Below are 15,508 nucleotides of genomic sequence, written 5' to 3' on the forward strand. Positions count from 1 at the left end.
TACCCATGGCTATGTCCTTTCATGGCATCAGGATAGGTTCCAAACTCGAGGAGGAATAAACAACATGCAAGTCCATATCCTAGGAAAAAGTCTGAGAGCCATTTATGGAAGTTTGGTTAGGATAGAGAACCATTGTCTCTACTAGATTTCTTTCCCCAAGAGGTCTTTCTTTAATGAGAACAAATGAACTAATCAGATTGAAGAGATGACATAGAACACAGAAATAACTTGGTGATAGTAGGACCCCAACTTCCTCTGTCCCTGAACTGAGGAGTGCTACCCCTCAAGGTCACGCCCTTGCTCCAACAGCATGACTTGCTAATTCTAATGTTGCCGGGCTTAAAGTCCTGCATTGTAAAACACTTCTGAAAATGAATTTATTTGATACTGGTGGTAGAATATTGTATTTACTCAATCTAGCAACCATTTTACTTGTTCCAGTTATAGGAGTCAGCCCTTTGAAAGAAACAGTCTTGTTTTCAGAACTGACTTTACTCAGATTGGGCTCAGATACTAAGACCACCAAGAGCTGGTACAAATCACAGAAAAAAGAGGAATGGTAGGTTGCATAGTATGCACTGGAGACTTTGTTAACTCAAAGAAACAGTTCCCAAGTCCCTATGAATCAGAAAGTACCAAGAAAGTTAGGATTTTAAAAAAATAAAATATAATAAGATAAAATAAAAGCCAGCACAGCAGAATTGAACAAAACCAACAAACAGAAGGAAAGAGACCAAGAGAAGCCATAAGAAACAAAGAACCACTCATTCTCACACATAGGAACCCCACAGAAACACTAAACTGGAAGTCGTAATGTAAATGTAGAGCACCCGACGCAGATCGGTGCAGGCCCTGTGCAAGCTGCTTCAGTCCCTGTGAGCTCACATGAGCGTTGCTCATGTTGATTTGGAGGGTCTTGTTGGTGTCCTCCAACCCCCCTGGCTCTTATTCTGTTGCTGCTTCCTCTTCTGCAGGGGTCCCTGAGCCCCAAGGAGATGAAACTGATGTCAAAAATCCCTCTAGGGATGCTATCGTTCTGTGTGATGTCTGTTGTAAGTCTCTGTGTTTGTCTCCAACTGATGCGGGAGGAGCCTTCTATGATGATGGCTGAGGAAGGTATGTATGCATTCACCAGAATGCCACTGGGAGTCATTTGATTGCTATGAATTTTGTTGTTGCTGTTTGTTTTTAGAACCATAGTATTTAGTTTCCTCCTAGGTCTCTCGGCCCTCTAGTCTCAGGTTTTTGTCACCCAAGCAGAGCTGATTATGGGTTCCGTCTCTTCGGCTGGGTCTAAAGTCAAATCAGATATTGAAAGGTTACTCCCGCATTGCTAGTCTGGTTTTAGCCAACATTCTTCTCTCCTACTTCCTGGAAAGACTAGCTCATCCATTTCTGAATCAACACTTGTAGCCAGATTAGGAGAGCACACTGATCATTAATTTAGGTCTTCATCAACCGCTGACCCTTGGATTCTGCTTCTCCCAAAACAGCCTTGAATGGACAAAGTGTACATATCTGAATGAAATTTACTAGGGGAAAAAGAGTGGGTTCTGGTGAAGCCATCCCAATATCATGGAGGGGCATCTACATGGGTAGGTGGGTGGACACCTTGCAGAATTTTTACCACTGTGACAAAATGCTTGAGATAAACTTTTAATAAAGAAAAGTTTGCTTTGCTTTGGGGTTTCAGAGGCTTTATTCTATGGGGCCAGTTGCTTTTGGTTCTTTGGTGGGGTGTGTTACATCACGGTGGAAGCATATGTCAGAGAACATGCTTTCCTCATGATTAGCAGACAGCAAGAGAAGGAGGCAGAGTCCAGTGTACATTTCAAGGGCTCAGATTCAGTAACCTAACTTCCTTCTCCTGAGCCTTATTTCTTAAAGGTCCCGTCAGCTCCTGATATCAACCGGAGACCAACACTTCGATAAGACCCCCATATGTAAAATGGGTTGTGTGTAGGGATGGGAACATAGAAGTTAAATTAATATGCTGTTCCATACTTTGCTTATCCACTCTCCTTTGGTTAGTGTGGTGTTGGTTGTCGCCCTTAGAGTAGCTGAGGAAAATTACCGCATCTTTTTATCCCTCACTAAACTGGGAAGATTATGAAATGCAAATCCAGAAAGAAATGCTTGATTAGCTAAAAGGTTAGTATTAATATTTCTCCACTTTACAAAAGTGTCATATGGAAAGACAGAATCAGGAGGGCACTTGGAAGCCATAACTGGGGGCTAAGACCTTTAACATATAAAAACACACTTTGTGTAGGAGACAAGTACAAACATGGCTGAAGATCAGAGTGTGTGGCACACTCTTGCTCACGTTAGGAGAAATGATTCCTAACTGAAATGCTGTCTTCTTTTAGCCCATCAGGCAAGTAGAAGTGGGAAAGTTTACTAACAATTCTACCATGTGAAAAAGTAGAGGCTCTCCAACACAACTGTTAGGGATAGAAATCTCTGTTGAGAATAACTTGGTCATATTTATTAATATATATTAACAAAACATTGCCAAATCATTTCTATTAGGAACATACACATGGTTTCTGCATCTTAAGATTCAGCCAACAGTTAAGATATCTGGATAAACAGCTGCACCAATATTGAACACATACAGACCCCTTTCTTCTGAGGATGCCTCAAACAATGCCAACTGTTTATATAATGTGTGCATTTCACCACAAAGTGTAAGTCATTTAGAAAGGTTTAAAATATGTAGGTAGTTGGGCACAGATCATATTCAAATCTTATGCAATTTTAAGTAAGGGGCTTTCATAGCTTTTCCCATTTGATTGCATCCTGTGATCAATTCCTCATGTAAACTGGTAAGATGCTATGTACAGCGCTATGTGATACACACATGTGTAAAAGCATGCACACATATGTATGTATTTGTGATTGTGTGTTCCCTTTTCATGATGATGACAAAAATCTCTGAGAAAAGTACGCTAGAGAAGTAAAGGGGTATTTTGCTCATGGCTCAGAGGCTTCAGTCCATGGTTGTCTAATTCCATTGCTTCTGGGCCTGTGGTGTGGTGGAGCAAAGTGTCTATTCTTAAGGACAGAGGAGGTGGGGACAAGGAGCAAACTCTGGCTTCAAAGGCTGTCTTCTGGGACCCACATCCTCTGAATCTGGAGCTCAGAATAGTCCGTTGAGTTATTAATCCATTGACAAGCGGATCATGCTCATGCTCGTGGTACCACTGCTCAGCCAGCACAGCTGTGAGCAACTCAGGGAGCTGGAAAAGAAAGCAATGGAGACAGAGACCCCGGACTCTGCGCTCACTTCAGGAATGAGCGTTTTTTTTTTTTCTTTTTACCACTGCTGTTTAGATACCACATAGCCAGTTACTAAAGACAGTCTTCCAAGCAGTACTTAAGCCAGGGGTTCTCAACCTATGGGTCGTGACCTCTTTTGGAGACGGAACGTTTTCTGAGACCATCAGAAAACACAGATGCTTGCATAATGATTTATAACAGTAGCAAAATTACAGTTATGAAGTAGCAATGAAAACAGTTTTATGGCTGCGGGTCAGCACAGCATGAGGAACTGTATTAAGGGGTCGCAGCACCATGAAGGTGGAGAACCGCTGGCTTCAGCAATCTTTTCGACCTCTTTATCTGAGTTTCTTCTTCCACTCTTCCCTGTCTTTGTGATCGTCTTTACCCTGGAGGATATTCCTCCTTAGCTGTTACTCCATGCCTTTAGCTTTCCAAACATAGCTATATTTCGGTCAGGGTTTGTGCCTGAGAAAGGAACATCCCGATTATCCGGACCCTGACACACCACTGTGATAGCAACACCAGCTTTAAGGCAAGCCTTTCATCCACAAATCTTTTATGAGAAATACTTTGCATCCTTGTTATAATCCCGATGTCTTTGAAGGCGGTGGCGCCTATATGCCTAGGATTCTGCTCACAGTAATGCTGTTCATGGAGAGTAGGTAGATACCACAGTACAGCCAACCACAGCACACAGATGCCTTAAGAAGAGAGCTGGGTGGCTGGTGAGTCATCCCCTCAGTGGGATGCTCCTCAGAGGAAGCGAACTATCCCGGTGGAGGTTGGTTTCTCAGAAACAGTGTCAAATAGAACAGAAAGCAAAACAGAGGTGCTGGATGGGCTTGCTATGGTTTGTGCAAGCAGAGAAGTGCTCAGCAGGACAACTTTGGAAGTGCCACACAAAGAACTGGTAGCACTAGTTATGGCCTGGGAAGGAACTACAATGGCTGAGGTGCAGGGAAGGAGGGCGATTAAAGTTCCGTCACAGGCTCTGTACCTCGTACTCACTACTTCCCCAGAGGGTGTAGCTTCAAAAAAACAAAATGTCAAGTGCTCCTCTATTTAACTCCTGTGAATGTCTCAGTCTATTTTGCAGATGGCATGCTGATAGATTGGTAACGCTACCCTGAAACAGCTTGGATTTTAAACATCCCGCAGGGCTTATGTGTCTGTGGATTTGTCAGAGATGGCAGAGCCTTTTGAGAATGGGGTCTAGTGGAAGGGTCCAAGTCATTGCGATCATTCCCTGGCAGGGGACTTGGGGACTTTGGCCCTATTTTTCCTTTCTCTCTCTTAGCTTCTTGGGTGCCATCAGGTGAGTAAGCCTCTTCTGCCACATTAGTCCCTAGCGTGGTACACTGCTGAGAAGCCCAGAGTGAGAGACCCAGTGACCGTGGCCTGAAACCCTGAAGCAATCATTCAAAATCAACCATTTTCATTATGAAGTAGGTTTCTAGGTATGTTGGCACAGCAGCACAAATCTGACCAGTTCTGCTCAATACAAAGCAAGCAATATACACTAATATATAGCTTGACTCATCTCCTTTATGAATGTCCTTTTCTGAGTTTTTTCATAAATGTTTATTTTATATATACATTTTTATGTCTTGTCATTGCCCCAAATTGCCTTCCTGAGGATTTATATGGACATAGATAAAATGAATGCTGGCTTATAGAGAACTGATATGCTAAGTGTATTAAGTTTGTCTCTCAGATATGTAGTAATTTTCTCCAGTGATGATTTAATTTTACTTTTGTCTGGTTGTAACTTTTCTCCAGATGGATTGTAAATCTTTCTTTACATTTGTACCCGAAGATCTCAGCTTTTGTCAATTTGGAGCATGAACTCTTTCGAAGTGCATGTTTGGGCACTTAATTGGGCAGCAAACCGATTGATTTGGGTACCTCTTTCCCATAAGTAAGACCTATCCATCCATGTACCTATTCCCAGTGTAGTTTTATGATAAAAAATACATTAAAATACAGCCAAGCAAGCTAGACAGACATAAGGCGTGGCTTAACAACATAATAAACATGAGCCTAGTCACATAGAGAACACAGTTTAGCTGAGGGGGACATATATAAACAGATAAAGTAACAGCACATGCAAGACAGGCTTAAAATGAGTCATTCTCAGGTGTAGCATCATGAAGGTGATGCCCGGAGCATATGGGGGTGTCAGGGAGAGCTATACAGTGAGGAACCAGGCAGAAAGCAGAGCATATGCAAATCCCTCAGGCAGAAGAAGTTTATGCCAGAGTGTGAATCAAGTATGATAAAATTAATCATGAGCAGCTTGACTGTGTCCTATGCATTAATCTTGAACGGCGACGGAGTGTGGGGCAAGACTAGAAAACAGTACACTGGCTCAGATTCCAGGGGAAATGCTGGGTGCATTGGGGGGCTATGATGGCAGGTTTTCTGTAGTGTGTGTGGAAGGATGAGAGATCCTTAGAAGGCAGCCACACTGGAGGGAGAGTGCTGGGGGAGTTGGAGTGTGTCAGGCTAGACGCAGGCAAGGACTGCGCACAGAGCTCATCAATGGGTATTCTGAGCCGGGGCGGGGGGGGGGGGGAGAGTGCAGCTACAGAGAAAAGTGCATCCATCAGCTGAGACCTGGGAAGTAAGTCAAGAGGACGCTGAGAACTCTTCAGAGTCTGTTGTGTAGAGAAAGAACCTGAGATGTACAAAATGGAGCCCAGAAAGCAAACTAGGGGTGGCGGTGGGGTGAGTGGCCAGTCTCTGTAATAGGCAAGGATGTATCTCCATGCTATTTATTCTCCACGTAATTATTTTACCTTCTCTACCTCTGCAACACAATCATAAACACACACACACACACACACACACACACGCACGCACGCACATGCATACACACATGCAAACGAGCGCTGTGTACCTGGTGTGTACAGACTGGGTTCTCAAAGGAGTCAGGCCTGGGGTGCTAACAGAGGCAGTCTGATCTGAGGAAGCAGACACCAGAAAGAAACTGGAGAGCAGGCGGGAGCCTGATGCAGTGAGGATGGAGCCTGTGATTCATCCCCTGCAGCTGCTGCTTGACCTTGGTTAGCCTCTGGAGTGGCCCGGTGGGCAGTGACCCTGACTCAGAGAGATTCCATGTCCAGGTTTATTTAGCCTCTGCAGATGACAGTGTTAAGCACCTGACAGGGACAACTCGAAATTTCCCGGATGGTCATTGTGGACAAAAGATGATATGTCTTCACTTCTGCGGTATTTTTATGACTGTCCCCGTGACATCTCTGTGTACTTAGAAGTAGCTAAAGATATTTTAAAAGCAAAACTCACTTTAGAGAAAACCTCTGTTCCATTTCATTCTGTATGGACAGTAAGGTAGCATAAGCCATAAGGAACTGAGGCCTGGCTCCTGGCGGGATTCCTCCTCTGCCTACTGCCCCTTGGGTGTCCTCTCATCCCTGCTCAATACATTCCAGCCCGATGCTCCCCTGGGGATAAAGTGCCCTTCAGACCCCAATACCTGGACAGAGCAGTTGCCTCTCTGTCTCTAGAGAACAAAGAGGAAAGAGACTTCATTCATGCCTGCCTCCCTTGCCCTGCTCCTTCCTGCGGGAGGGGAGAGCACAAGTCCCAGAAAGGCACCTGTAAACTCATTTCTTCAAAAATAGCCTATTAAGATAATCAAGGATCCACAACTAAAAACCCCAGGTTAATACAAAGATTGCCCATATCCCCATCGGCACTGATGCGGTGAGGAGTTCTAGGCTTCCTGGAGGGCAGAGGATTTGAAGGAAGGTAGAGATGTTCCCTGTAACACACAGATGTGTCTCTCTCATTATTTGTTCAGTCATTAGTTTTCAATTATTATTTTTTATAAAACTAGATACATCAGTCTTAAGATACATCTTAAAGGTTATGACCCAAACGCACTCTGGTTTTAGGTTACTAAAAACAAACCAAAACAAACAGACAAACGAAAACCACACACACTCTGGTTTTAGGGTTACCCAAACAGCTCCTTGTTTGTCCATCGGAGCTGTTACCCTGGTCCCCATGCTTCCCTTGGTGAGAGCCCCATGATTGACTGGTGGATGTCTTGATTTGTATCTTTTAAGTACTTCTCTCCTTGCTGAGGCTATTCAGCATGGTACACCAGTGTCCCCTCAGAGCTGAAATGGGCATTCACATCTTAGCAGGAAGCACAGAGTGTCTTCTGAGGAGGACACAGAGGTGACAGGCCCTTGTATAAACTCAAGAATCCAGCAGTTAGCGTTGTATTTTAAGCTCTTGACTTCATATTCTCTTCCCCTTGTCCCACCAGCAGTCATGGAACACATTCTTCTGTTTCCAAGTCCAGCCATAAGATGTGGGCCTTGAACTACATGTTTGCTTAGGGTACAGTTGTGTGGCCTGTGTTTCCTGAGGCTCCGTGATGACTGTGCCTGCCTAAAATTGACCCTGCTCATCCCCAGCTCTTGCTGGATGTCCAGACTGCAGGGTCTGTGTGGCTTACCACCATCCTCTCTCCCACAGGTGTACAGGCTGCCATGAGACCTGGTGGCAGCCGCACACGGTACTTGTCTGTAGTGCCCACCCTGGAAATAAGCCTCTGTGTCACAGCTAAGAAGACATTTAGGTCTCTTCTTCAGTAGTACCTTGCTTGATGGATTGATGGTTATGTAAGGTATTTTTGAATCTGGGTTATTTCTATTTCTGATGTAAGTTGTTACAGGCTGCATAATGTCTTAAGCCACTTTTTCGATAACCTGTGCCAAGAAAGTAAACGGTCCTATTATAATGTCTATTTTCTTTTTCAGAGACATTGACAGTTAGAACTCAACCCTGAGTGTTCAACCCAACCATTAAATCATATTGCATGGAGTCATAACGTATTAATATATTTGTATTTAGGATTCTCGGTGGATTCTTTATTTTTAGGATTCTTTTTCTAGAAGGGACAGTGCATGCGCGTGCGCACACACACACACACACACACACAAGTCATTCAGTAAATTATTTAGGTGTCTTACAGAAGATGAAGCAATAGCCTATGCTCATTAAGAGATGATCTGGGACTTTTAAGATTAATGTCAAACTAAGTTGAACTTGGTGAGGCCTTTTTTTTTTTTCGGTGACTTATGTTAAATTAATTGTGCTATTCTCATGACATGGGAACTCCACTAGGTGACATCATAGCTGAAATCATAGCCACACAAAATGGCATGGGAGCACAGAGTGTCCTGACTGCAAAAGTGTGTTTGTCTAGGTGGTCTTTCATTTTGTACGGTACACTAACATGGACCTTCATTTTCAGTATCCTAGACAAAGCATGATTTTAATCTACCAAGTTTGTTTTAAATTTAAATGGTCGTGGAGTTTTCTTGAAATGATTTTTGAAAATTGTGAAGTCCATTACAGCCTAACGGGAGAATGTGTGTGTGTGAACGTGACAAAATAAGAAGTGGTCAGGTTACAGACAACGTAGCTGAGTGTCTACTGACAAACTGGGATCATAGAGGAGCGCTTAAACTGAAAGCAATTTGTTTTGTTTATTGATTTTATTTATGCATTGAGAAAGGCCTGTCTGTGTAGCCCAGGTGTGAGGAATAGCACGTGATCATCCACGTGTAGTGTGAGGGGTGCTTAGAACTCCTCAGAGTCACAGACAAGGGCAAGTAGGAGGCACCGGCCCCTCCCTCCCTCGCTGGTGGCCGATGCCTGCTTGTCCCGGAGCTCTGAGAGTTATAGACAGCCTGCCACATGACTGAGGCCCCAGTCAGGAAGGGGGCGTCTGAAAGTCCCAAACTGTTCATTAGACAAAACTTTGTGTCCTAAGCTGATGAGATGGGGACTTCAGGGAGGAGACAAGTCCCGACCTATGGAAGAAGAGGACAGGGATGTCTACACTAGGGGAGTCGCACTATGAAACGACACCTTAATTGTCTCATGATAGCATCCAGTCTGACTTTCTTGTGAATCTTTGTAAATGCACCATTTTAACTTAGTTTTTATTTATTTGTGTGTACACACATGTCTGTGTGGAGGTACATGCGTGTGAGTTCAGGAGTCTATGGGAGCCCGAACAGGATGCTGGACTCGGAGGCAGCTGGAAGCTACCTGACCAGGCCGCTGGAACCTGAACTCAGGTGCTCTGTAAGGGCAGATGCACTCTGAACCCCTAAGCCATTAACTCAGTCCCTATATTTTTAATAAATTATTAATAATTATAAATTAATTATCAATACACTATTGATAAAGTCCTGTTGGATTTATCACATACCAAAGGAGATGGAGGCTATTCACAAAAGTAGCAAGTTAAGTTCAGAGTACAGATATGTCTCATCTGGTTTGCTATCATCTCATGTGGGTTCATTCGGTTTATTCAGATTTGCTCATCAGTAGCAAAATTCCAGGACAACATGTCACGAGACACTCATTGTTGCCTGGCCACTAACTACACAGCTATGCGCTCCAGACTATTTGTGCCGGAACTATGGAAAATGGACATTGTCCTACCCAGTTTCCCTTCAAAAGATAGGAGAAAGCAGATTTTTGAAATATAAAGCCCTCTTTATTGTAGAATCACCTTCCTGCACAGAAAAGTTGTGAGCGTGTTGCATCAAATCCTCATGCAGGTTATACCTGTTTCCTCACACATTGACGTCATGCTTTATAGCAGGATGCTAATGAGCGATAGTCATAGGCCGCTATCCTAGAAGTTACACATTGTTGAGAGTCTCTTGGTCTAATTCTGTCCCAGGATCCCAACTCGAGACACCACATTGTACGTTGTTCGTATTTCTCTTCATACAGCGGTAGAAGTGAGTGTCTCTGGTGCATCTTCTCTTTGGGTTTTAGGAGCACTCTTCAGGTCTGTGCACTAGCTGTTCCCTTGGGAATGCATCCCATGTTTGACAATCCCATGATGTCATGCTTTCGGGAAAGAAGGACCGGGAGTGAGCAGTCATTTTCATGCCCTGGTGCCAATGGTCTACACCAGTAATGGTGCCATGAGACCTCCTGCCGTGCTGGTATTTGGCAGGTCAGATCCACTGTGACATGTCTCTCTCTCTCTTCCCTGCTGTTTGGTTTCCCACCTTCCACTCTTTGTCACGTAGCAATTTTCTCCCACTCAAGTTTCTCTCCAGGACACTTGAGACAAGAAGTAAACAAAGGTCGCGGTGTGACGTGGAACTTTATGAGATTCACAAGCCGGTCACTGACATTGCATAAACAGTAGACATCTGCTGAGGGAAGAGACTTACCTGAGCAGCTGCCCTCAAGTCCTGCAGAGAGCTCCAGGGTTGCAGCGTTCATGAGTGGCCTCCTGTGGTGAATGGCACAGCTAGCTGCCTTGCCATTGTCCCTACTCCCACGAACAAACCCTAGCCCATGGTTGTTCCAACACTCTGGCTCACCAAGCTGGACTTAGGTGTAACTGACACTTTGGTCTGTTGCTAATTTCCTTTCTGGGGTGAACAGATGCACCCCACAGACACGTCCACAGGCAAATCTGATGGAGGTAGTTCTTCAGCTGACTTTCCCTCTTTCTCGGATAACTCAAGTTTATGTCAAGTTAACAAGCAAGAGGAAGAGAGGGAGAGCCAACAATGGGTTCACAAAGACCACAAACTTTATTTGTGTTTTTATATCAGTAAAATGGAATCTCTTTCAGAGACTAGGAAAATAGAGGCTCTTTCAAAATACATTGTATTTAATTCAAGCTTAAACTTAATGTGAAATCCAAAAAAGAACAAAGTGCGGTACAAGCTCTCATAAAAACTTTAAGTAAAGGCCTCTGAAAATAAATTCAGGAATATTAAAAATAAGTATTAGAGATTGGGAGATGGTTCAGCATTCAACATGCTGACCAGGTCTTGTAGAGGACCGGGTTGAGTTTCTAACACTCATGTCGGGCTACACACAACTGCCTGTGACTCCAGGTGTGGAGATCTAATGCACTCCTCTGGCTCCCACATGCCTTTGCACTCATGGGTGAGTGTGTACATGTGTACGCACACACACACACACACACACAGAGAAAGAGAGAGAGAGAGAGAGAGAGAGAGAGAGAGAGAGAGAGAGAGAGAGAGAGAGCAGGGCTTGTCATTTAGGGTGCTTTATTGTATTTGCGGAGAGCAGAAGAATGCATCTCATAAAATTCAATTGAAAACTTTTAAAAGCTTTTGGCAAACTGGGATTAGAAGAGAATCTTCTTGACTCCTGGACCCAACGATGAATAACTGAAAGCATTCTTCCCGAATATGGAAGAAGATAAGGGTCTTGTGTCACCGTGGGTATTCATCATATGGCAAAGAAAAGACATGCAAGGGACAGTAATGGCTTAAAAGGAAATATAGAAGATGTCAGTATTTACAGACACAGTATTTTGGAGAATGAAAATCTTCTTAAAAATCTGTAGACAAAATATGAACATTAATAATTTGATTTGGCAAAAAAGCCCTGGATACAAGATAAATGTGTTTTCATATCAATAATCCAAAAACTTAAATATTGCACACCGTGGTATAAGACAAATCATTATAATAACTTAGCCTGGCACATGCATTACCTCTGCTCCACATGAGAAGCATAGCTGAGAGCAGTCTTATGATCCCTGCAGATCTGCCTCAGACACAGGAACTCTCTTTCCCCGCTGACCTACAGACTCGAGCAATTCCAGCCCACAGCGCAGCAGGTTTAGCCAAAGTTTGCAGGTTCATAGGAAATGTATACGAAAATGCACAAGTCATGAGCAGCAAAGGAAATTTTGAGAGAAACACACAAAGCCGAAAAAGCAATTGTTTAATTGCTCTGGAAAGAAGGAAATGCCACGTGGCTGGCAGGGACTTCAGTAAGAGGGACACACCCTCCCCTGGTGGGGATTTTCACGGCCTTGCCAAATGATTTGACGGTAACTATCAAGTCTGAACACACACACACACACACACACAAACTTGCACACATACACACATGCATACACACACACATTCAAATACACACATACATACACTACACACATATAGTCCCAGTGACTCCAGTTCTACAAGTCTCTAGACTATGAACAAGGATAACAGGTATGCTTCTTAAAATATATATCAGCATAAAAATTCACAGAAACACTACACTCTGCACAATAGGCCTAAATTTGGAATTTTGATGCCTAACAATAGGCTGCCGGGCAGAGCCATTGTGATATGCCTACTCAATGCAACACTATAGAGCAATGAGCAGTAGCAGGAGATTTAGGCGTAACCTAAAATCTCCAACACACTGCCTAGGCCTGTGAATTACTCAAGGTGTTCTCATCACAGCAGGGGTTGCTATGAAGAGAAACAAGGATGACCAGTGTTGACCTCTTGACCTTGGCGCTGGTACACAGACCTGCCTTTGCTAACCCTGATTGATGGCTACAGCTCCTCAGGATCAGCGTTGCTAAGGAGATCCCGTGTGAAGGTGAGACTCGTTACTGGAGGAAACAGATTGCTTCGAGTTGAAGTGTGAGAAATGACAGAATCAAGAGGGCAAGGACTTTGCAGCGTCCCCTCCAGCAGCCACCTCTGTCTCCACCCGACTCTGGCAAACTCCTCAATTGCAGAAGCTGAGGGTCTCAAATATGTCTGCGATCTCAGAACCAGCTCAGCGAAGCCCCAGTAGGACCTGGTCCTCTTTCTTAATTTAGAGGTACGGCGTCTTCGAGGCTAATTTTCCCTAGCCTGCCCAGTCTCTGTAGCTGGGGTGCTCTCTCCACTTTGCTGTCTTGACTAATTCTTGACAATAATGAAAGGCAACTTTAGAGATGTGTGAAATGAGTTCCCCTTGCTGTCTGTGTGAGGTGACTTCGGAACTCTGAGCCGAGTGGATGACCAGCGGCCCCCAGGATTTTGTTCAGCCGATGAGCTGACCTCATATGCTGTTCCTGAAGCACACTTATGATGCAATTGCTAATCACGTTAGTGTGATGACGCTCTCTCCTATTTGCTGTCCCTTACACACTTCCCGGAAACACTGAGACCCTCCTTTGTTTCCTTGATTGTGATGTCACTCATTTTAGAACAAATACTTTGTTATTTAATAGTTGAACATAAACCTTCTACCAAATACCTACATATTCTCAGTACATGTATGGACTGCCCTTCCCCCAGCCCTGACCCTACTTTCCTGTCCATGGGCCTTTCTCTGAGTTCACTGAGTACTGTGTACTTTTTGACATGGCCAACCCTCAAATTCTTGAAGAACCTTCAAATCCCATGGTGCCCTCCAACCAGACCATTTTCTATTTCTCTGTGAATGTGCTCATGTGTGTCCATTTTCATGTGTGTGCACATGCATAGTTTTGTGTATGCAAGTGGAGGTCAGGGGACAACCTCAGGTATCATTTTTCAGGCACCATCCACTACTATCATTTCTTCTTCTTCTTCTTCTTCTTCTTCTTCTTCTTCTTCTTCTTCTTCTTCTTCTTCTTCTTCTTCTTCATTATTATTATTATTATTATTATTATTATTATTATTATTATTATTATTTTGAGGCAAGTTTTTGCATGCTGTGACACTCACCATATAAACTGGACTGACAGGCTGGACAGCCAGCCCACCCTAGGGATCTGCTGTGTCCACCTATAGCAATGGGGCCAACCCATCATGGAGTGGAATCTTTTTTTTTCTTTTTTTTTGTTTTGTTTTTCGAGACAGGGTTTCTCTGCAGCTTTTTTAGAGCCTGTCCTGGAACTAGCTCTTGTAGACCAGGCTGGCCTCGAACTCACAGAGATCCGCCTGCCTCTGCCTCCTGAGTGCTGGGATTAAAGGTGTGCGCCACCACCGCCCGGCTGGAGTGGAATCTTTAAGCTTGAACCTGCTATTGAATGATTACCTTGGGCATTTTGTTGTAGTGATGGAGGTTGTGCATACCCTAGTGAACAAGCCAAGAAGCAACACCCCTCCATGGTCTCTACTCCGGTTCCTGTCTCCAGGTCTCTGCCTTGAGTTCCTGCTCTGACTTCTCTCAGAGATGGAGTGTGACCCAAGAGTTATAAGATAAAATAAGTCCTTTCCTTTAGTCTGTGTCTTATCCCAGCAGTAGATAATCAAAACTGGACCTTGTCCAAATCAGGCGAGGTCAGCAGTTCTCAACCTGTGGGTCACAAGCCTCTGGGGGTTCCCATATCAAATATCCTGCCTACCAGATATTTATATTACAACTCATAACAGTAGTAAATTTACAGCTATTAAGTAGCAACAAAATAATTTTATAAGCCACCACAACATGAGGAACTGTATTAAAGGGTCACATTAGGAAAATTGAGACCCACTGATCTAGGTTGTTTTCTCGTTTTCATATGTAATATATAACCTACATGAAAGTCAAAGGAAGGGGCTGGACAGACAGTAGTTAAGAGTACTTACTGCTCTCTCTGAGGACTGGGTTTGGCTCTCCTCGTTAACACTGGGTGGGGGACACATCTCACTATTTCCTGAGACTCTTCTTTACACAAGTACATAGGCAGTGCAGATGAAGGTCTGTGCTCTCTCTCTCTCTCTCTCTCTCATACACACACACAAACACACACACATGCACACACACATTTTAAAAATAAAACTTAAAACAAAGCAAGAATTCATTTGTTTTCCTTCTCTACTCCCCCTAGAATGCATTCCTTCTTAGGGCTCCACTTCCCGTACTTGCTCAACTGCTATTTCTGCAGACAATACGCCCACTTGTTATTTCCTTTTTGCCTTTGGAAATGGTCCTGCTGATCATGGCCCCTGGGAGCTGGCTGCAGGCCTCCGAAACTGCCCTGTGATTGTGTGGTTCACGGGATCACTTTTGCCACTCTCTCCAGGATCAGTAGGGCTGCAGTGTTTATTGGACAGCCCTGCAAGGGCCGTGCCTGCTAGGTTGTCTTCTCAGTTCTTCATCCTCTGGAGATGAAAGCAGGATTTATATAAACATGTTTTAAAGTTCCATTCCATTTAAAAGAACTTATTTCTGCAGTAAATGGGAATGGAATCATTTATTTGACATTTATATGTACTCAGCTACTTATGCATATAAGCCAATAATGTTTTTTTTTTTCTGAAGATCTTGCCGATTACTAAGAGCTGAGTTAAAATTTTCAGCTATAATCATTGTGGATTGCTTTTTTTCTCCTCTCCTCTCCTCTCCTCTCCTCTCCTCTCCTCTCCTCTCCTCTCCTCTCCTCTCCTCTCCTCTCCTCTCCTCTCCTCTCCTCTCCTCTTCCCTCCTCTCC

The 15,508-nt window shown here is 43.8% G+C and overlaps 1 long non-coding RNA gene across 1 annotated transcript; it reads left to right on the top strand.

Annotated features, from left to right (window-relative positions):
• The first annotated feature begins 1,502 nt into the window (after positions 1–1,502).
• On the top strand, positions 1,503–13,194 carry LOC119799745. The gene is made up of 3 exons (XR_005282946.1): positions 1,503–1,595; positions 7,795–7,945; positions 12,576–13,194. It is a non-coding gene; the product is annotated as an uncharacterized LOC119799745 (long non-coding RNA).
• Positions 13,195–15,508: the final 2,314 nt, after the last annotated feature.

This window comes from Arvicola amphibius, chromosome 13 (assembly GCF_903992535.2).
Source record: "Arvicola amphibius chromosome 13, mArvAmp1.2, whole genome shotgun sequence".
Classification (NCBI taxonomy): Eukaryota; Metazoa; Chordata; class Mammalia; order Rodentia; family Cricetidae; genus Arvicola; species Arvicola amphibius.